This window comes from Silurus meridionalis, chromosome 10, assembly GCF_014805685.1.
Source record: "Silurus meridionalis isolate SWU-2019-XX chromosome 10, ASM1480568v1, whole genome shotgun sequence".
Lineage (NCBI taxonomy): Eukaryota > Metazoa > Chordata > Actinopteri > Siluriformes > Siluridae > Silurus > Silurus meridionalis.
In genome coordinates, this window is record NC_060893.1 from 27,475,447 (window position 1) to 27,495,888 (window position 20,442).

The following is a 20,442-nucleotide window of genomic DNA, read 5'->3' on the forward strand; positions in this document are numbered from 1 at the left end:
CGTGGTGCAGTGCGAGATGTGATGAGGTCACTTAGGTAAGATGGTGCTGGTCGATTTTTGGCCTTGTAGGCAAGCATCAGTGTTTTGAATCTGATACGTGCAGCTACTGGAAGCCAGTGAAGGAGCGCAGCAGTGGGGTGGTGTGGGAAAACTTGGGCTGATTGAACACAAGTCGTGCAGCTGCGTTTTGGATCATTTGCAATGGACGAATAGCGTTCAGGGGGAGACCTGCCAGCAGAGAGTTGCAGTAGTCAAGTCTTGAAATGACAAGAGACTGAACAAGCACCTGGGCAGCCTGTATGGACAGAAATGGTCGAATCGTTCGGATGTTATAGAGAAGAAATCGACAAGAACGAGCAACATTAGCAACATGTGGGAAAAAGACAGTTCATTGTCCATAGTTACCCCAAGGTTACGAGCAGTGGCTGAAGGGGAGAGCAGAGAGTCATGAAGTGTTATTTGGAGATCATGACCTAGGGATGAATCACCTGGGATGACCAGCAGTTCTGTTTTGCTGGGGTTGAGTTTAAGTTGGTGAGCACTCATCCATAAAGATATGTCTGACAAGCATGCTGAGATCAAGCGGAAGCTGTGGTATCTGATGGAGGAAAGAAAAGATGAGTTGAGTGTCATCTGCATAGCAGTGATAAGAAAACCCATGTGAGGATATGACTTCACCAATGGACTGGGTATAGAGGGAGAAAAGGAGGGACCAAGTACAGAGCCTTGTGGACACCAGTGGTGAGTCTGCATGGGGCAGATGTGGATCCCTCCATGTTACCTGGTATGAGTAGCGGCCTATAGTCCGGAAAATACGGTACCTCTTTTTGTGTCACACTGGTAATGTGGTGATAAAAATGAATAAGTTCTTTATAAGTGTAAGTTTGTCTCTGATGAACAAGTCGGTGGAGACTGTGGTGAAGGAAAAACTTCCTGAGATGCAGAAGGAAGAAACCTTGAGAGGAACCAGACTCAAGAGTGAACCTCATCTGGTGTTGATGAGAAACCGTCCCCAGCTGCACAGAGTGGCCTCTAATCGAAGAGGACACTATCCAGAGGCAGACCTGGACGAATAGGGAAGATCCCCGGAGGGAAGAAGTGCAGGAACAGTGGTCACTGGAACCTCAGGAGCATGTTTAACTCAACGGAGTTAACAGTGTTATTGTGTTGTTTTTTTTTATTATCTTGATAAAGAGATCAAATTTGTGATAGAAGAGTATCTGCAAGAGTGAAAGGGAAAGTTTATAGGACTGTGGTGAGACCTGAGATGTTGTATGGTTTAGAGACAGTGGCATTGAGTAAAAGACAGGAGGTGGAGCTAGAGGTAGCAGAGCTGAAGATGTGGAGATGTTCGTAGGGAGTGACGACGATGGACAGGATCAAAAATTAGTTTATTAGAGAAACAGCGCATGTAGGACGTTTTGGAGACAAAGTGAGGGAGGTGAGATTGAGATGTTTTGGACATGTGCAGAGGAGGGACATGGGGTATATCAGTAGGAGAATGCTGAGGATGGAGACACCAGGAAGAAGGAAAAGAGGAAGAACAAGGAGGAGGTTTATGGATGTGGTGAGGGAAGACATGCAGGTAGTTGGTGTGAAAGAGGCAGATGTAGGGAACAGGGGGGTATGGAGACGGATGATCCGCTGATAAAGTAACCAAACTGATCCAGAAATGAATCATTATTAATAATGAGTGTACAGTAAAACCCTGTTGGACGAGCATAATTCGTTCTTGAAAATACACTGCAAATTACCGTGATGGAAACATAATTTAACACTTAGTAGTGGTTGATTGCGAGTGTGAGACGCACACCACGCTCGTAACCTTCTCGGTTTCCATGGTAATTCTAATTACTTTCGTTTTCACTGCACCATCACTGATTGTCTTGGGAGACATTTTTCAAGATTTTTAGTGAAATAAAAATATAAAACTAAAAAAAAAAAAGTTACGTTTTTGCAGCACTGAACAATGAGAGTGACCGAGTGATACGTCATCAACTAAGTGACAGATGCGACCCTCGGCCGAAAGCGGGAAACCGGCAGCGTGGGTTTGCTCGTGCCTTCGAAATTTGCTCGTGAAACAGGGTAAAATTTTGCAAGCATGGTCGCTCGTATCTCCGTTTGCTCGTACTATTAGTTGCTCGTACAATAGAGTTTTACTGTATACAGGTTTCTCCCCTCATCTCTCCTGCTAAAAAGGTCATGCTGTCCAGTATCCCTCCCTTCATCAGTGATGAGGTAATAATGAAAGAGCTGTCTCAATACGGGTAACCCGTGTCTCCCATGAAGAAAATCCACACTGGTCAAAAACTTGGTGTCTTTCAGTATAATGTTTTTATGGTTCTTAATGAAGGTCTTGAAGAGCTAAACATGGTTTTCAAATCAAGATTGAGGGCTTTGACTATAACATCTTTGTTTCCTCTGACACTGCAAACAAATGTTTTACATGTGATCAGTTAGGGTATCTTGTTCGCTTTGAAAACCAGGCCTCCAGACCTCGGCGTCGCCTGCGGCTGATGGACGGAGGAGGGGAAATCGAAAGCGAGCAGGGGCTAGGATAAAAGCTAACCCTAGCCGTCCTGCCCTACCATCTCTACTGCTGGCAAATGTCTGCTCCCACAACAAATTGGACTACATCAGACTCCAACAAGCTACTCGGCGTGAGTACAGACACTGCATCTTTGTGTTCACTGAGACGTGGCTGAGCGACAGAGTTCCGGACGCCGTTATTCAGATGGACAGGCTAACCTCATTTCGTGCCGACAGAAATGCAGCTCTGTGCGGTAAGACTCGCGGCAGTGGTCTGTGTGTTTACATCAACACAGAATGGTGTAAAAACTCTGTCACTTGTCTCGTTTCCACCTACTGCTCATCACTGTTGGAGTTTATTGTTGTGAGATGTAGACCTTTTTATTTACCCCAGGAATTCACCACCGCTATTGTGCTCGGAGTATACATCTAGCGCTAATGCTAAGATTAGAAAACACACAAAACACACACCTTGATGGATTGTTTATTGTCGCCGGAGATTTTAACCATGCAGATCTCAGGACTGTGCTCCCTAAATTTAATCAGAATGTAGACTTTGCAACCAGAGCAGAAAACATGCTGGTTGTTTTTTATACAAACATCCGGGGCGCATACCGGGCAAAGCCCTGCCCATACCTCGCGTACTCAGACCACATCTTTGTTATGCTGATCCCAGCATACAGACCATTTAGGAGGTGTTCAAGACCAGAAAGCAGGTGAGAACCTGGCCAGCATGATCCATGTCTCCTCTCCAGTACTGCTTTGAATGCACTAACTGGGACATGTTCAGGGAGGCTGCAACCAACGGCGATTTCATCAACGGCGAGTACACGTCAACTGTGACCAGCTACATCGGAAAGTGCATTGATGACGTGACCATCTTTAAGACCATCACTACACGCTCCAACCAGACGCCGTGGATTACAGTTAAGGTGCATAAAATCAAGAGAATCTGCCTTCAAAACAGGGGACAAGATGGCCTTAAAAACAGGCAAGGGCAAACTGTCTCGTGCCATCAGAGAGGCGAATCGTGCACACGCCAAGAGAATTCATGGCCACTTCCAGGACAATGGAGACACCTGGCGCATGTGGCAGGGCATCGAGGCCATCACAAACTACAAGACGACATCTTCTGCTTGTGACTGTGCTTGTGTGCCATCCTTCCAGATGCGCTGAATGACTTCTATGACTTCTATGAACAACATGGCAGCGAGGAAGACCCCTCCTCCTCCAAGTGACCAGATGCTCTGTCTAACCACAGCTGAAGTGAGGAAAACTCTATGCAGAGTTAACCCACGCAGTGAGCCTTGAGTCTCTAGTAATAAATAAATAACTGGTACGCAAGATTACAAACTTAATATAAATATAACCCTTGATTTCTACAAACTTGGAAAGTGCTAATTTAAGTATTTCAGGAAGAGGTAGGTCTTCAGTCGTCGCTTGAAGATAGTCAGGGACTGTACGGACATCTAGGGGAAGTTTATTCCACCACCTCGGTGCCAGAACAGAGAAGAGCCTTGAAGTGTACCTACCTCTCATTCTGAGAGAAGGAGGTACCAGTCAAACAGTACTGGAGGATCTCAGACAGCGTGGTGCAGTGCGAGATGTGATGAGGTCACTGAGGTAAGATGGTGCTGGTCCATTTTTGGCCTTGTAGGCAAGCATCAGTGTTTTGAATCTGATACGTGCAGCTACTGGAAGCCAGTGAAGGGAGCGCAGCAGTAAGGTGGTGTGGGAGAACTTGGGCTGATTGAACACAAGTCATGCAGCTGCGTTTTGGATCATTTGCAGTGGACAAATAGCGTTCAGGGAAGACCTGCCAACAGAGAGTTGCAGTAGTCAAGTCTTGAAATGACAAGAGACTGAACAAGCACCTGGGCAGCCTGTGTGGACAGAAATGGTTGAATCCTTCGGATGTTATAGAGAAGAATTCGACAAGAATGAGCAACATTAGCAACATGCGGGAAGATATCTGAGTGGAGGCTGTGGTATCTGATGGAGGGAAAGAAAAGATTAGTTGAGTGTCATCCGCATAGCAGTGATAAGAAAACCCATGTGAGGATATGACTTCACCAAAGGAGTGGGTATATAGGGAGAAAAGAAGGGGACCAAGTACCGAGCCTTGTGGGACACCGGTGGTGAGTCTGCATGGGGCAGATGTGGATCCCCTCCATGTTACCTGGTATGAGCGACCTTCCAGGTAGGAAGCAAACCATTCCCATGCTGTTCCGCAAATACAGAGGCTCTTGAGGGTTGACAAAAGTGTCTTGTAGTTGACTGTGTCAAATGCTGCAGAAAGGTCCAGGAAGATAAGTACAGATGACGGCTTGGCTGACCAAGCAGCATGCAGTTTCTCAGAAACACCCAAAAGGGCCGTCTCTGTGGAATGTGCCGCTTTGAACCCAGACTGATTAGGATCATGGAGGTTGTTCTGTGAGAGATACAGTTGGTTAAAAACAGTGCGTTCCAGAGATTTAGAAAGAAAGGAGAGAAGTGATACCGGTCTGTAGTTGTTGATGTATGATGGATCCAAAGCAGGTTTTTTCAAAGCAGGTACCCTTGCTTGCTTGAAGATAGTTGATACATAGCCAGATGTTAATGACCCATTGATGATTGTGGAGATGAAGGGCAGGAGACCTTGTGTGATGGTCTGAAGCATAGTTGAAGGAATTGGATCCAGAGGACAGGTGGTGGGATTGCAAGATCGGATGACTTGCAGTATCTCATCTTCTGTTAAGGTTGAGAAGCTTGACAGAGACGTAGTGGATTTTTGGCTGTGTTATGTAGTCGTTGTTGGGGAGGAAGTGGAGGTCTGGCAGATTTTCTTAATCTTCTCATCATAGAAGAAGGCAAAGTCATTAGCAGTCAGGGAGGATGGAGCAGGTGCAGCTGGGGGGTTGAGTAGTGAAGAGATGTTGTAAAGCTTACGAGGATCTTGTGCAGAGGCCTCAAGCTTTTCCTTGTAGAAGGCAGTTTTGGCAAAAGTCACCTCCAAAAAAAATTTAGTCAGGAGTCAAGTCAAGTCAAGTCAAGTTTATTTGTATAGCGCTTTTCACAACAGACATTGTCTCAAAGCAGCTTTACACAAATCAACAGTGATGGTGAATGGTGTGCATTTGTCCCTGATGAGCAAGCCGTGGCGACTGTGGCAAGGAAAAACTCCCTTAGATGTTATGAGGAAGAAACCTTGAGAGGAACCAGACTCAAAAGGGGAACCCATCCTCATCTGGGTGACATCAAGAGTTTGATCATAAATCTTTCAACAATACAGAACACTGGAGAGTGAGAACTAACATGATTACTGGAGTATAAGATTATAAGTAATGTTCTTTCTGCAGTCTTAAACAGTCTATATGGTTAGTAGCTCCGAGTTTTATAAGCTCAGCATTTGTGATCACCACAGATCCAGCATCAGCTTCTCCATGCCAGAGCCTTTAAACACTCCAGGAGGTCCAATGTCAAAACTCCACACATGTAGCGGGATCCAAATGGCACTGGTACGTCTCTAGATGGTTCAGGATGTTTGTGAGTTCGGCATCTACTTCTTTAAAGGTCCGTAATCATCACGAGGTGGGAGGTGACTGGAGCTGGAGCAACCTCAGGATGCCTCGGGATGGGGAGAGAAAGAGAAGCAGTGGAGAGGAATTAGCGTAGCTGCTGTTCATGATATTAACAGCACAAGTTGATAATGTGCATGTGATCAGATGTTCTGGAGCACAAGGTTATGATGTGATGTGTGTTATGTGTAGGCTTTGCTAAAAGATACGTTTTAATCTACACTTAAATTGGGTGAGTGTGTCTGAGCCCGAACACCGTCAGGAAGACTATTCCAGAGTTTAGGAGCTAAATGTGAAAATGCTCTACCACCTTTAGTGGACTTTGCTATTCTAGGAACTACTAGAAGCCCAGAGTTTTGAGATCTCAGGGAGCGTGGCGGATTGTAGCGTGTTAAAAGACTGGATAGATACACGGAGCCAAACCATTTAGTGCTTTATAAGTGAGAAGTAATAGTTTGTAGTCTATTCGAAACTTAACAGGAAGCCAATGTAGGGACGATAAGATCGGGGTTATGTGATCATATTTTTTTGACCTTGTAAGAACTCTGGCTGCTGCATTCTGGACTAACTGAAGCTTGTTTATTAATGAAGCAGGACATCCACCTAGTAACGCATTACAGTAGTCTATTCTGGAGGTCATAAACGCATGGACGAGCTTCTCTGCATCGGATATAGACAACATATTTCTTAGCTTAGAAATATTTCTAAGGTGAAAGAAGGCTGTTTTGTAACCTGATTGATGTGATTTTTGAAAGACAAGTCGCTGTCTAAAATAACACCCAGGTCTTTTACCGTTGAACTAGTGGTTACAGAACATCCGTCTAAATGCAGGTTGAGATGCTGGAGCGTCTGTATACCAGTTTTGGGCCGATGAGCAAAATCTCAGTCTTATCAGAATTTAAAAGTAGAAAGTTATGGGTCATCCAATCTCTTAGTTCCTTAACACACTCAGTCATCCGGGTTAATTGAGCTGTATCGCCTGGTTTAGATGAAATATATAGCTGAGTATCATCAGCATAACAATGGAAGCTAATTCCATGCCTTCTAATAATATTTCCTAACGGAAGCATGTATATTGTGAAGAGCAGGGTCCTAGAACTGAACCTTGCGGCACGCCATAATTTACTTGCATTAGCCTGGATAGCTCTCCATTCAAATCTACGAAATGGTAACGATCGGACAGGTAGGATTTAAACCAGCTTAATGCCTGTCCCTGAATGCCGATGTAATTTTGTAAGCGATCTAGGAGGAGATCATGGTCTATAGTGTCGAATGCAGCACTAAGATCTAGTAAAACCAACAGCGAGATGAAGCCTTGGTCTGAAGCTAAAAACAGGTCATTAGTTATTTTAACTAGAGCAGTTTCTGTGCTATGATGGGGCCTAAAACCTGACTGAAATTCTTCAAAGATATTGTTCTCTTGCAGGTAGGAACATAACTGTGCAGCGACAATCTTTTCTAAAATCTTAGACATAAATGGGAGATTTGAAATTGGTCTGTAATTTGATAACGTGTTTGGATCCAGATTAGGTTTTTAATGAGGGGCTTAATAACTGCTAACTTGAGGGATTTAGGACGTGACCTAAAGATAGTGAGGAGTTAATAATATTTAGAAGAGGCTCACCAGTTGTATATAACACTTCCTTCAGTAATTTAGTAGGAATTGGATCTAACTGACATGTTGTCGATTTAGCTTTGGCAATAACATTATACAGCTCTTCCTGTCCTATACATGTAAAACAGTGGAGTTGTGGAGTTGAAGGTAACACTGTCTCAGGAGATGCTGTAAGAGGTTGAACTGCCACAATTGTTTTTCTAATGTTATCTATTTTTCAGTGAAGAAAATCATAAAGTCCTCACTACTAAACTGTGATGGAACACAATTTTCAGAGCCCTGATTTGTAGTTAGTTTAGCTACTGTACTGAAAAGGAACCTGGGATTGTTTTTGTTGTTTTCTATAAGTTTGCTCAGGTGTTCAGCTCTAGCAGCTTTTAGCGCCTGCCTGTAGCTGAGCATACTGTCTTTATACGCGATTCTAAATACCTCCAATTTAGTTTTCCTCCATTTTCTCTCCAGATTACGTGCTGTTCTCTTGAGGGCATGTGTATGACTATTATACCAAGATGCAGGTGCTTGGTCTCTAACCTTTTTAACCGGATAGGGCAACGGTGTCTAATGTGCTAGTGAGGATAAGGTCTATGTTCTTAGTTATCTCATCAAGATTAATAGTAGTTATGGGTTTAGTGAGAAATTGAGATAAATCAGGCAGGTTATTTATGAATCTGTCCTTAGTGGTTGGAACAATAGTCCTACCAGGTCGATAACGTGGTGCAACACGGCTAATCTGCTCTACCGGTAGTGTGTACAGTATGAGGTAATGGTCTGTGATGTCATCACGCTGAGGTAAAATATCTATATCAGTGACGTCTGCTCCGTGGGATATTATTAAGTCTAGTGTGTGGTTAAAGCGATGAGTTGGTCTGGTGACGTTTTGTTTAACCCCAAAAGAGTTTAATAAGTCAACAAATGATAATCCTAGAGCATCGTTTACATCATCTACATGAATATTAAAATCTCCTACAAGCAGCACTTTATCAAAATTGATCAAGAGATCTGATAGAAAACAAGCAAACTCTTGAAGAAAATCAGCGTAGGGTCCTGGGGGTCTGTACACGGTGACCAGAGCGAGTTTACTATGTATGTCCGAAAGTACAACTTTAAGAACGAGCACTTCAAATGATTTAAAGCTGAATCTAACATCTGACTAACATTAAGAGAAGCAGTATAAATGGTTCCTACACCCCCACGACCAGTCTGACGGGCTCATGCTTATAAACATATCCTGACGGTGTCGACTGCTTAGACCCATATAATCACCTGGTTTAATCCAGGTCTCAGTGAGACAGAGTGCATCGAGATTATTCTCTGTGATCATCTCATTTATAATCAGTGCTTTGGGTGCAAGTGATCTAATGTTTAAAAGACCAAACTTTAAAACTTTTTGGTGTTTGTTTATCTGGCATTTTCAGTTTTAACTTCAATGAGATTGTTTCTGGATCTTGTGTATTTACTTCTTGGTTTTGCTACACGAGGGATAGATACGGTTTCTATAAACTGGGCTGTGTGTGAACTTGTAACTATTTGGTCTGTTGTATGCGTGTTCTCATTGTCGAAGATTTCCTGATGTCTTACCAGTCAGATGGTGTGAAGTATCCTAGAGATGTTATCTGATAGCACTGCTGCTCCAACTCTGCTGGGGTGCAGGCCATCAGGGCGGAAGAACCTAGGACGCTCCCAGAAACAGTTCCAGTTATTAACAAAGAGAAGTTTATGTTCTCGACACCATGACTGTAACCATTCATTTAGAGCTAAAAGTCTACTAAACTTCTCAGCCCCTCGCTGGTAAGTGGGAAGAGGTCCTGACACTATGATCCTCGTTGTGGGTGATGTGCTGCGTACCGCCTCCACCAGGATCCTGAAATCCTCTTTAATACCTCCGTTTGTCTCAGCCTGGTGTCGTTCGTTCCGGCATGAAGAACAACCGCCCAAGTTCTCCTTCAGGACCGCGGGTACCTGCGCAGCGACATCAAGAACACGAGCACCAGGAAAACAGCGAGTGTGCACCTTACCTTTAGCTCCGTAGCGCGGACATGCCGGACGATGGAATCTCCGAGAATCACAGTGTCGCGTTCCGTCTCGCGGAGAGGCGGCGGTTCTCGGTCGAGATCTCAAGGCCTGTAGTGGTGGCGGGGAGACGTCCTCGACCGGGCTTTGCTTGTCTCTTCCGCTGCTGCCGCATCCAGGGTCCATGTTGCACCTTTGCCGGAGTTGTAGGTGCGCTGGGTCTGGGCAGAGAAACACGCGGAGTTGAGGTGCTGGGAGCGTTAGGTTCAACCCGGAATTTACCTGGGACGAGTGCGTCCGCCCGGGATGTTTCCAGCGCCGCTTCCGCTCGCAGCCGGGCATGCTTTTCATGCAGCTCGCGAATCTGTTTCTCCAAAACCTCCATCTCCAACGCCACCGTTTGCAAATCGAACGAGTCCTCACCTGTGCTCAAAGTCAGACACACAGCCGGCATAGTGCTCATAATCACGAACAGATTTCGGATACACAAATAAGATAAAGTGAGAGAAGATATAGTGGTAGTCGAGTTTAACTGACTACAGGCACAAGTCAGGAAGACAAACAATTTAGGATTGCACGGTAAGATGAGAGGTCTACATCGAGCTGTGATTTTTTCCACTTCCTCTCTGCAGATCTGAGTTCTCGTCGACTGCTGCGCAAAACTTCTGACAGCCACGGTGTTGGACAAGAAGACTTCTTGGGTTTTGTAGTCAAAGGGCAGAGGAGGTCCATGGTTGAGGAAAGAGATGAGAGGAAGGAGTCCGTAGCAACGTCTAAGGGTAGAGAGGAAAAGGAGTCAGGGTCAGGAAGAGTTGAAAGAGTACATGAAGTTACAGAGGAGGGGGAGATAGAATTAGGGATAGGACGGATAAGAGAGACATGTAAATTATTTTTAGGTTGAATAGGAAGAGTGAATAAAAAGGAAACCAGGTGATGATCAGAGATTAGAAGTGGAGTGGCAGTCATGTCTGTAGCTGGAGTAGGGTGGGTGAAAACCAGGTCAAGGACATTTCCTCCCTTGTGTGTTGGAGGGCAGCTGTTAAATGTCAAGGAGAAGGTATTCAGAAAAGTCACAAGGCAAGATGACTGAAGTTTGTCAGATGGGAGGTTGAAGTCACCAAGAACTGTCAGAGGGGTGCTGTCAGAGGGGAAAGTACTGAGGAGTGTGTCCGTCTCTTCTAGGAAGTCTCCAAGGGGACCAGGACAATGACAATGATAAAAAGGTTGATTGGAGAGGTAACTGAAACTGCATGAAATTCAAAAGAAGACATGGTTAATTGAGACAAAGGGAGAGGTGTGAAACACCATCTCTGTGATAAAAGTAGACATGTACCACCACCTCTACCGGTTTCTCTTGGTGAGTGAGAGAAAGCATAGGCAGAAGAAAGAGCAGCTGGTGTAGCAGTGTTCTGTGGGGATATCCAGGTCTCAGTAAGTGCCAGAAAGTCGAAGGTGTAGTGGGAAGCCAAGCCTGTGATAAAGTCAGCTTTCCTTACAGCTGACTGGCAATTCCAGAGCCCACCTACCACCCCTGTTTGAGATTGAGACAACAGGGGAGGGTAGATGAGGTTACTGGCGATGTGGCATCTGTTCTGTGGATGGGAACGTCTGTGTTTGTAAGAGATGATTACAGAGATAGGTTTGAGGCACATGACTGATCTCCCAATTTAAAATCAATGTGTTTTAAAAGAAAAAGTACAAATAAGAATTTATAGATAAACACTAAGCATTACTGGCTTAACTGGCTTAAGGGGGGCTACCTACAACCGCTACAGACAAGAGCACCTTCAATATAAGTGAGTAAGCCCTGCCCACAATTCACACCTCGAGTGAGACTGAAACTACCTAGACTGAAACAATAGAGCACCTTTGTGATGTGGTAGAATGGGAGATATGCATCATGAATGTGCAGCCGAAAAATCTGCAGCAACTGCGTGATGCTATCATGTCAATATGGACCAAAATCTCTGAGGAATTTTTCCAGTACTTTGTTGAATCTAACCACACAAAAGAAGCCCTGTTCAGCAAACCCGGACCAGGAGAAGCCCTGCTTGGCCAAAAAGGACCAGGAGAAGCCCTGCATCGGAAAGGTCACAGTGGACTCTGGAGCAGTGCTGAAGCTGCCCGCGTTTGCAGAGGCAGGCACAGGAGTGCAGAGCAGTCTCCAGGAGACACCAGTCACTACACCAGTGCAAGGGGACGGGGAGACGTACAGATTGAAGATGAGCCCCTTTTGAACCTGTTAGCCTTCGGCACAGATTTTGGGACTCACAGCTGAAATGCCCTACCTACCTTTAAATGTTAACAGTTCCTGATAAAAGCGGGCTACATACACAATTTAAATATCTAAATTTATTGAAATATTTAATCACAACTAAATTGCACATTTCAATCAGTTCTAAATGTACCTTGAATTAATACTTTGTGTGTAATTCTCTAATCAACATGAACATGGACAAATATTGAAGCTTTATGCAAATGTATGTTTATTATTAGTGAAACCGAACTCAACATAAAGCATGAAGACTAAATATTCTTGTAAATGTTTTAAAATAATTATGGTGGTGTAAATGATGTAAATCATCAGGACACCAAACTGAACTTTTGCTGTTTCCACATGGAGGGCTAATTTGGTGATACCGGAGAAACTGTATGTCTTCTAACTTTCATACAAGAATCAAAGAATATTTGTATTCAATTTGAATTTGTTTATTTTAAAGACATTTCGAGCTTTATATTTATATATTTTTTATGTCTGTGAGGCAAATATTCACTGAGATTCAGGTTGTTTCATTTATGCGTTTGTGAAGGTAGATGACAGACAGCAGAGATCGCCCGCTTTCTGTTTACTTTATTTTAGAAAAGAACAGCGTTCTTTTGTTGTTAAGAGTGTGTACAATTAAAAGTAGACCCTTTACATATTCAAATGATGTACTGCTCTTACTCAAGTTATGAATAAATGTGTGTAGCGCTGAAGGTTTTAATTTCGCCTCTTTTATATTTAGTTATTAATTTACTGTAGGCCAGAGTAGCCTGGAAAATGCAAACCTGCGAATCTCAGTGACCATGGAAACGAATCGAACGTTCACGGAGCAATAAGGAGAACCAGATAGCACCCAGAGCTACCGAAAACGCTCTGTGGTTCTTCTGGCAAAGTGAGAGTTTAACACAGCGACATCCTGCACCGCTACGGACATGAGGTGGAAGCGGGAAAACTTTCTGCATGGAGGTAACCACAGCTGTCAATTCCTCATCGCTCCCTAGCATCGATTCAGGCCTGCAACGTTTTGAAAAAACTGGGATTTGTTAATTTGTGTAAGAAGCTTTGATTTTCAGAGAAACATTGTATATATATATATATATATATATATATATATATATATATATATATATATATATATATATACATAAAAATACTGTTGATCTGTTTATTTTGCATATTTTTCATTTTTTTTATTAAATTATAGTTCTTTGTATTAAGTCGTGTTGGTCGCTAATTTTATGTGAAACAGATCAGAGGTATTGTTGTTTAAGATATAGGAGAGATCCGAACTAAGAGAACACAGGACCCATTCCAATAAAGACCAAGGGGAATAGGGCTCTACATTATGTATTTATATTTGTAATAAAAATGGTCAAACAGAAATGCAAGCGGTTAATAAAAATTTAGTGCAGTTAAAATTAATTTGCATTTGAATTTTACTCTAATATATATATATATATATATATATATATATATATATATATATATATATATATATATTAATACAAACAAATTTTAAATGTTGTTCTCTAATGAATGTATTCAGGCTGAAGAGCCACCATATAGAACACAAGCAGAGAAAAGATGATGATGATCAGGAATGTCTCTGTTCTCACTCATGTTTCCATCACTGACTCCCTCTGTCTCATCCACGTTAACCCCAGACTTCTTACTGCCTTCTGCCTGCTCATTGTGAGCTTCAGAAACTAGTCTACGTCTGTGGTGTGTGAGAGAGGGAGACAGGAAATGATGCACCAGTGGATTAAAAAAGCCAGCCTTTAGGGAGGCACAAGCCAGTGATAAATGTGGAGGTTTGTGTTATGAAGAAGTAAAACATGTGCCAAATCGAATATGCGGATCACAAATAAGAATTTCATACCGGATCGGTCGAGGCCCGGGTTACCAACGACCGCCACATGTATCGTTGGCCAACAGGGTACCGGTGGAAATTGGGCTACTGTTGGCCATAGGAGGAGAAGGAGAGGAGGAAGACATCTACAGAGACGGCAGGGAAAGGAGAAGTGGAGGAGAGTGGAGGTTCGGGCTGGTACTTTAAATGTTGGTACTATGACGGGTAAAGGGAGAGAGTTAGCTGATATGATGGAGAGGAGAAAGGTAGATATGTTGTGTGTTCAGGAGACCAAGTGGAAATGGAGTAAGACCAGGAACATTGGAGGTGTTTAAACTGTTCTATCACGGTGTGGATGAAAAGAGAAATGGTGTAGGGGGGATTCTGAAGGAAGAGTACAGTAAGAGTGTAGTGGAGGTGAAGAGAGTTTCTGATAGGGTGATGATCGTGAAGCTGGAAGTTGAAGGGATGATGATAAATGTCATCAGTGTATGCTCCACAAGTGGGTTGTGAGATGGAGGAGAAGGAAAGATTCTGGAGTGAATTACATGAAGTGGTAGATGGTGTACCTAAGAATGAAAGATTGGTGATTGGGGCAGACTTTAATGGGCATGTAGGTGAAGGGAACAGAGGTGATAAGGAGGTTATGTGTAGGTATGGCTTTAAGGAGAGGAATGTGGAAGGGCAGATGGTGGTAGATTTTGCTGAAAGGATGGAAATGGCAGTGGTGAACACGCATTTTAAGAAGAAGGAGGATCACAGGGTGACGTATAAGAGTGGAGGAAAGTGCACACAGGTGGACTATGTTGTATGTAGGACATGCAACCTGAAGGAGATTGGAGACTGTAAGGTGTTGGCAGGGGACAGTGTAGCTAGACAGCATCGGATGGTGGTCTGTAGGATGGTTTTGGAGGTGAAGAAGAAGAGGAGGAGAGTGAGGACTGAAAGAAGAATTAGATGGTGGAAACTGAAGGAGGAAGAGTGTAGTGTGAGGTTCAGGGAAGAGGTCAGACAGAGGCTCAGTGGTGGTGAAGAGAAAAGGATTTGTACCGATTGGCCAGGCAGAGGAACCGAGCTGGGAAGGATGTACTGCAAGTTAGAGCAATAAAGGATGGAGATGGAAATGTGTTGACTAGTTAGGAGAGTGTGTTGAGAAGATGGAGGAGTATTTTGAGCAGCTGATGAATGAGGAAAATGAGAGGAGAGAAGGTTGGGTGGTATGAAGTTGGTGAAGAAGGAAGTGGATAGGATTAGTAAGGAGGAAGTGAGAGCAGCGATTAAGAGGATGGAGTGGAAAGTTGGTTGGACAAGAAGATATCCTGGTAGAAGCATAGAGACGTTTAGGAGAGATGGCAGTGGATTTTTTAACCAGATTGTTTAACAAGATTCTGGATGGTGAGAAGATGCCTGAGGAATGGAGAAGGAGTGTGCTGGTACCGATCTTTGAAAATAAGGGAGATGTGCAGACCTGCAGTAACTACAGGGGAATTAAGTTAATCAGTCACACCATGAAGTTATGGGAAAGAGTAGTGGAAGCCAGGCTGAGAGAAGAGGTGACCATCTGTGAGCAGCAGTATGGGTTTATGCCGAGGAAGATCACCACAGACGCATTATTTGCTTTGAGAATGTTGATGGAGAAGTATAGAGAAGGTCAGAAGGAGTTGCATTGTGTATTTGTGGATTTAGAGAAAGCGTATGACAGAGTGCCAAGAGAGGAGTTGTGGTATTGTATGTGGAAGTCTGGTGTGTCAGAGAAGTATGTGAGGGTGGTGCAGGACATGTATGAGGACAGTGTGACGGCAGTGAAGTGTGCAGTAGGAACGACAGACTGGTTCAAGGTAAGGGTCGGACTGCATCGAGGATCGGCCCTGAGCCCTTTCCTGTTTGCAGTGGTGATGGACAGGTTGACAGACGAGGTCAGACAGGAGTCTCCCTGGACTATGATGTTTGTGGATGATATTGTGATTTGTGGTGAGAGTAGGGAGCAGGTGGAGAAGATCCTGGAGAGGTGGAGGTACAGGCTGGAGAGAAGAGGAATTAAAGTCAGTGGGAGTAAGACAGAGTACATGTGTGTGAATGAGAGGGAGGGCAGTGGAGGGGTGCGGTTGCAGGGAGAAGAGCTGGAGAAGGTGGAGGAGTTCAGGGAGTTCAGAGGGAGGTGAGATTGAGATGGTTTGGACATGTGCAGAGGAGGGACATGGGGTATATCAGTAGGAGAATGCTGAGAATGGAGCCACCAGGAAAGAGGAAAAGAGGAAGGCCAAGGAGGAGGTTCATGGATGTGGTGAGGGAAGACATGCAGGTAGTTAGTGTGAAAATGGCAGATGTAGAGGACAGGGTGGTATGGAGACGAATGATCGGCTGTGGAGACCCCTAATGGGAGAAGCCGAAAGAAGAAGAAGAAGAAGTGAATTGAAAAAGCAGCACAATGACAGGAAACAGGTTGATGTGCTGAAAATGGCAAGTAGAAAAAAGAAAAAAAGAAATTTCAACAATTGAATAGATTAAAACTAAAGTAACGAGTGTAAAATGTAGGAGGGAGAAAGTACAGATATTTCTGTAAAAATGTAATGAGTGAACGTAAAAAGTTAATTAAATAATAAATGGTGAAGTAAAATACTGATACCAGAAAAATCTACTTAAGTACAGTAACAATTTGTTATTTCCCTCCTCTGGCGGTGGGTTTTATTTTAAAGTGTTTTCTACCGTTTGTTTGTTTTATTTATATTTAATTGTAATGAACAGAATCCAGACTGCGAGTTTTAACATAAACGTGGAGAGAACATGTAAAGAGAGAGAAGCTGTAGGAGGTCATTAAGCAGAAACGTGTTAATGTTATGTTGCAGGAGACCCACAGTGATGTCAGTAACGCTGCTGATTGGGTGAAGGAGTCTGACGGGTATGTGATTTTAAGTCACAACACGTCACTTAGTGGTGGTGTTTCCCTGCGTTTTAATCTAAATTTTACTTCTGTTTCTTACGCTGCTAAAGAAATTTTAAATGGAAGGCTTTTAAAAGTAAATGTTTTTTATGAGAATGAGGTTTTAGTGTGTATCTGTGTGAACGCCACCAGTGCAGTGGAGAAAATCAATTTTTTACACAAACTCAATAATGTTATTTTAACTGCAGCACTGCAGAGTTTTTAGTTTTGGGAGGTGATTTTAATTGTACATCAGACAATATGGACAGAAACCATGCAGAACCTCATGTAGCTTCCCGTAAGCGCCTGTGGGAGATGGTGGAGACCCACGATCTCTGTGAGATATGAAGAAATTTTAATAAGAAACAGAGACAGTACTCCACTCCATAGACAACACGCTCTCCCTGGCGAGATTAGATCACTTTTATTGTTTTAAGCATCAGCTAACTTTTTTTTTTTATACAAGATTTTCTATTTTTCCTGTAGGCATCTCAGATCACTGTATGGTTCAGTGCACCATCAGTAAAAAGAATATTAAACTTAAAACACCAGTAGCTGCTCAAACACAGCACTTTTAGAAGATGCTATTTTTAGAGAGTCTTTTATTTTTTATGGAATTGTTTTAAACGTGAAAAGGCAGCTTTTAACTCCCTACAGCAATGGTGGGATGTTACAAAAGCACAAATAAACATTTTCTGTGAACAGTACACTCTCAATGTCACAAGAGACATTGCCAGATCTCTGAAAGCTCTGGAGATAGAGATGGTGGAACTCCAGCGTTTGGAGGCCACAGGAAATCGAGGGCATATTGAAGCCTTTAAAAAAGCCAAAATGAACCTGTTGGACACTACAGTACAGGGGGCGCTGGTCCGCTCACGATTTAGAAGAGTCACTGAGATGGATGCTCCTTCTAAGTTCTTCTTCAGTTTGGAACAAAAGAATGGACAGAAAAGATTCATGCATGCTTTGTGAACAGAATCAGGGGATCTCGTGTCAGAGCCTTCTGAAATTCACCAGCAGACAGTCAGCTTCTATTCGAAGCGGTATAGCAGCGGGAGGTCAGGGGCACAGGAGGTGGAGGAGAGCTTCCTCAAAGACCTGCCAAAACTCACAGAGTCAGTGGCCAAGGAGTTGGACAGAGAACTGACACTGGCAGAGCTTCAGGAGGCTCTCCAGGGCATGAAGAATGCACCAGGAAAAGATGGTCTCCCTGTAGAGTTCTTCAATGCTTTCTGGCCAACAATAGGGCAGGATGTGCTAGAGGTCCTACAGGACAGTGTAAACATTGATCAGCTCCCATCGGGCTACAGGAGAGCCGTCCTGACCCTGCTGTCAAAGAAGGGAGATCTGACCCACCTGATACTTGCACCCAGTATCACCGAGTGTAATCTAGTCAAGTCAAGTTTATTTCTATTGTGCTTTTCACAACAGACATTGTTTTAAAGCAGCTTTACAGAAATCAACAGTGAAGGTGAATGGTGTGCATTTATCCCTGATGAGCAGCCGTGGCGACTGTGGCAAGGAAAAACTCCCTTAGATGTAATGTGGAAGAAACCTTGAGAGGAACCAGACTCAAAAGGGGAACCTCATCCTCATTTGGGTGACATCAAGAGTTTGATCATAAATCTTTCAACAATACAGAACACTGGAGAGTGAGAACTAACATGAGCACTGGAGTATAAGATTATAAGTAAATGTTCTTTCTACAGTCTTTGTATAAAAGTAGGAGCTACTGAGCTCAACATTTGTGATCATCACAGATCCAGCACCAGCTTCTCCATGCCAGAGCCTTTAAACACTCCAGGAGGTCCAATGTCAAAACTCCACACATGTAGTGGGACCCAATTGGCACTGGTACATCTCTGGATGGTTCGGGATGTTTGCGTGTTCGGCATCTACTTCTTCAAAGGTCCATAATCTTCATGAGGTGGGACGTGACTGGAGCTGGCCAAACCTCAGGATGCCTCGGGATGGGGAGAGAAAGAGAAGCAGTGGAGAGGAATTAGCGTAGCTGCTGTTCATAATATTGACAGTCTACTGTCAAAAGCATTAGCATCGAGACTGACGAAGGTGATGGAGCAGATCATTTACCATGACCAGACGTACTCTGTGCCTGGCAGGTTAATATTTGACAACATTTACCTAATTCATAACATTTTGGACATCTCCAGGCTATTGGGTTTAAAGTCTGGCCTGATTCTCCTAGACCAGGAAAAGGCTTTTGACCGGGTTGAGCATGAATACTCGTGGAAGGTGCTGGAAAGCTTTGGGTTCAACCCTGGTTTTATAGCCATGATCCGGGTGCTGTAAATTTAATTTATTTGCCCCTTTTAGAGTGTAGCGAGGGATCAGGCACAGCTGTTCACTGTCAGGTCTGTTGTGCTCTCTAGCTATTAAACCTATTTTAATAAAACCTTTCTGGTTTTAATATTCCACACTCTAATGCTTCACTCTACCTCTCAGCGTATGCAGATGACTTTGCTGTAATGGTGGGTCCCAGTCTGATGTTTGATGTTTTAGAAGACTTTTTTTTTTTTTTATCATCAGCGAAAGTAAACTGGGGAAAGAGTGAAGCAGTTTTATTTGGGGAGTGGGGAGGTGGGGAGCAGACACTACCAGGAGGTTTGGTGTGGAAAAGAGATGGTTTTAAATACTTGGGTGTCTACCTGGAAAGTAATGAGTTTTTAAGTAAAAACTGGGAAGGGACTGTAAAGCACATCAAAGGCAGACTGAGCAGGTGGAAGCGGCTGGTTCCACAGATATCCTACAGGGGCCGAACGCTGGTCATCAACAACCTGGCAGCGCCATCTCTCTGGCACAAGCTGGCATGCTTGGATCCACTGCCTAACCTGCTAGCAATCATCCAGGCCCGCTCATGGACTTCTTCTGGGATGGTCTTCACAGGATTCAGCAGAGTGTCCTCCATCTGCCCAAGGAGGAAATGGGTCAGCGGCTGGTTCATCTCGCCAGTAGAGCTGCAGCCTTTCGCCCTCAGTTGATTTAGAGACTCCTAACTGGGCCCAGGAACCTGGTATGGAGAACAGCAGCCAGTGGACTTTTAAACATAGTGGGTGGACTGGGACTGGACAGAACTTTGTTTAATTCCACACACACGTTGGATACGTCCGGATTACCAGTCTTTTACCGTGGACTTTATTTGAAAGAAAAAAAAAAGAAAAAAAAAACAGATTAAAGTCTGCGGAACACTACAGTGTCCAGAGCTCTGATCTGAACTAATATTATCACACTCCGGGAGCTGTTAAACATCACAGGGAAAGACCTGTCACAAGTGAAGAACCTTGAACGAAGCACGTATGGGACTCCAGTCCCTGCGCATCGTTAACCAGCTCCTAAATCGCTGGAGGTCCACACTAACAGCAGAGAAGTGTGTTCAGCTGAAGGAGTATGAAATCGGTGAGAGCGGTTCTGCAGAGGAGAAATTCTTTCCCCAGCTGGACATCGCTCCTGACCTCAACAGGTGTGGAGGTTCCCCTCCAGGAGTGCAGGGGCGAAGAGGAGATGAACCTTGGGACAGTGAAGGGGAAGCTGCTCTACAGGGCCTGTGTTAAGGTTTTAAATAAGAATAAACTGAGTGGGAGGGTGGACCCCCAGTGGAGAAATGTTCTTAATTTTAATGATGATCTTAAACCTAAATGGAGACACTTTACAAACCACCATTAATCAAAAAAGCTTTTGCAA

At 43.8% G+C, this 20,442-nt stretch overlaps 1 protein-coding gene across 3 annotated transcripts in view; it reads right to left on the reverse strand.

Moving 5' to 3' along the window:
- Positions 1 to 10,286: 10,286 nt before the first annotated feature.
- msto1 (misato mitochondrial distribution and morphology regulator 1) overlaps positions 10,287 to 20,442 on the reverse strand; it is a 28,856-nt gene continuing 18,700 nt past the window's right edge. The window contains exon 16 of one of the 3 annotated variants that reach the window (XM_046858915.1): positions 10,287 to 10,484. The gene's annotated coding sequence lies outside the window, so the exon portion shown is untranslated. Of the gene's footprint in view, positions 10,485 to 19,307; positions 20,304 to 20,442 lie in introns of those variants that run through there. The other 2 variants (XM_046858918.1, XM_046858917.1) reach the window with 2 other exon arrangements.